Below are 3,307 nucleotides of genomic sequence, written 5' to 3'. Positions count from 1 at the left end.
GTACTCGTCTGTAACACCACATTTCAAAACTATTGATCTTTTTCTTGTCTATCTACTTCAACACCCAACACTCAGAACCATATGATGCAATTGGGAAAACTAATGAGTTCAATAACCTCAGCTTTGTAAGGTAATGCTTCGGTCTTTCCAGATGTTATTGAGAGCAATTGTGGCGTTTTTGGCAATGGTAATTCTTCTTTTTATCTCCGGTGAATCATCATATGTATTAGTTAAAACAGCTCCAAGATAAGTGAACTCTTTCACATTTTCCACAATCATTCCATTGATTGTAACATGTTCATCATTGTTCATTGCCAGTTATCTTTGAATCTTCATGATCTTAGTTTTCTTGGCATTAAGAAACAAGCCAGCCTTTTCGCTTGCTTCTCTAACTTTATCTAGTAGTTGTTGTAGTTCAGTGATACTGCTGGCAATCAAAACTATATCATCGGCGTACCTCAGATTTGATATTTTGTATCCTCCAACATCCACAGTTCCTTCAAAATTCTCTAGAACACCTCTCATAATTGTTTCAGAATATATATTAAAGAGGTGCGGAGACAGAATGCAACCCTGTCGTAATCACATGACCTATAAACTTTAATTTCCTCCTGTTCAAGATGTCCAACAGCCGTTCTTTACAATTTATTTTTCTCAGCACTTCATCGTTCGTCTTCTTCTCTGTCCGGCTAATACGCAGTACTCGTCTGTAACACCACATTTCAAAACTATTGATCTTTTTCTTGTCTATCTACTTCAGCACCCAACACTCAGAACCATATGATGCAATTGGGAAAACTAATGAGTTCAATAACCTCAGCTTTGTCCGTAAGGTAATGCTTTGGTCTTTCCAGATGTTATTGAGAGCAATTGTGGCATTTTTGGCAATGGCAATTCTTCTTTTTATCTCCGATGAATCATCATATGTATTAGTTAAAACAGCTCCAAGATAAGTGAACTCTTTCACATTTTCCACAATCATTCCATTGATTGTAACATGTTCATCATTGTTCATTGCCAGTTATCTTTGAATCTTCATGATCTTAGTTTTCTTGGCATTAAGAAACAAGCCAGCCTTTTCGCTTGCTTCTCTAACTTTATCTAGTAGTTGTTGTAGTTCAGTGATACTGCTGGCAATCAAAACTATATCATCGGCGTACCTCAGATTTTATTTTTTGTTATCCTCCAACATCCCAGTTCCTTCAAAATTCCTGAGCACCTCTCATAATTGTTTCAGAATATATCTTAAAGAGGTGCGAGATAGATGCAAACCTGTCCCGTACTCCTTGTTTGACTTGAACCAGCTGTTAAACGCCTAGAGTGTTCTTACAGCTGCTTGTTGTTGTCTACAAGGCTTTTATTAATTGGATGATGTTTTTTGGAAACTTATATCGTACATGTTATTCCAGAGGATATCGTGATCACAGTATCAAAGCTTTCACATATCGATGAAATACAGGTATAGTCTTTTTGATGTTCTCTGTTTTTTCTCCTATGATCAATTTTAAATTTAGAGATCTGGTTTTTCTGGTACCTTTCCAGCGAAACCCTCTTGTTCGCTGCATTTCCTCTCTTAACTTCAACTTCATTCTTTCAGCATAATTTTCAACAAAATTTTGCTGCTGATACGTATTAGGCATTGTCTTATCTATTTATTGTTGCCTTGGAGTGCGTCACCTTTTTTAGGTATGGAGTAAAGACTGAATTTTACCCCGTCTCTGGGGCCATTTTCTTTCATTCCATATTTTTTTACAAGTTTGGTATAAGAATATTCAACACTTTCGCCCGCAATTAATTATTTCTGCTGTTATTTCATCTTTCCGGGCTCTTGTTATTCTGTACTTCTTTTATGGCTTGTTATAACTTTCGTCCAGCAGTGGCGGTGATATATATATATATTAGATATATATATATATATATATATATATAATATATATATAATATATATATTATATATATAATATCTATATATATATTATAATATATATATACTATATATATAATTATAGATATACATATATATATATATACATATTTATATATATATTACATATTATATATATCTATATACATATATATAGTATATTATAGACATCTATAATATATATATAATACATATATTATCTCTATACATATGGATATCATATATCAGGCATACAACGTAAGAAACATATATAACAATAGATCAGACTACTTATATAGATATATCCAATATATATATAGATTATATATATATACTATATATACATAACAAAAATATCATCTATATATATGAAATATCATAGTCTATTATTATCTCTCTATATATTAGATATTAAATCGATGGCCTAATAATACTATATTATATATATATTATATATATTATATACTCTTCTATTATATATTATCTATCTATTATATAACTATATATTTCTCTATATTATATCTCTACTGCTATAATATATAGGATCTATATATACTATATCCTTACTCATTGATATATTATATCTCTATAATTCTCTTTCTCTATTATCATCTAAACTATAATATTAATATTATCTATATCTAATACTATATATATCATAATATATATTCATAGACTCAGAATATATATATATATATATATCTTCTATCTATCTAAATCATTAAATATAAATATAGGATATAGTATCTATTACTAACTATTATTATCTATATAGCTAATTTCTATATATATATTCTATATTATATCATATATAGGGTCATGAGCGGGTCATTAGTAATATCTATATTATAATCATATCATAGTGGATGTTCATTGAATCTCCTCTCTATATGGATACAATAGGCAATACTGGAGTACTACAGATACAATATATTAGTGCTCGGTCTGACAATAAGAGTGACAGTGGTGTCTAATCAAATAAGACGGCTGGTGACAGGTGCATATTTAGTAGCGGATCAACGGTGGAGTTTTACGAGAATGGGGATACATACAAAGTGCTGTAGTGTGTGATATTGGATAGATCTAGTAGGTAAGATCTAGTGCAGGTAATGAGAGATGTAGAAGTAGCGGATAATATGAGAAGACAGCGTGGGTCAACACGTCAAGAAAGGAGGGGGTAGAACCGACTGGTGATAGGATACAGTGAGAAGAATGGGTATGACGTATCATTATCTATGATGTAGTACTAGAGAATGGTGTAGTGAAGAGAGTATAACATGACAGTGACATAAGAATAGTCAAAACTCAAAGCACAGAGTAGGGTTCAGGTATACGGGACAAATATAGCGTATATGATATAGATATGGGAGTATAAATGAGGTAGATATATAGTGTAATATATAT

The sequence above is a fragment of the Penaeus monodon genome, chromosome 14, assembly GCF_015228065.2.
Source record: "Penaeus monodon isolate SGIC_2016 chromosome 14, NSTDA_Pmon_1, whole genome shotgun sequence".
NCBI classification, from domain to species: domain Eukaryota; kingdom Metazoa; phylum Arthropoda; class Malacostraca; order Decapoda; family Penaeidae; genus Penaeus; species Penaeus monodon.
This window is presented reverse-complemented; position numbering follows the sequence as displayed.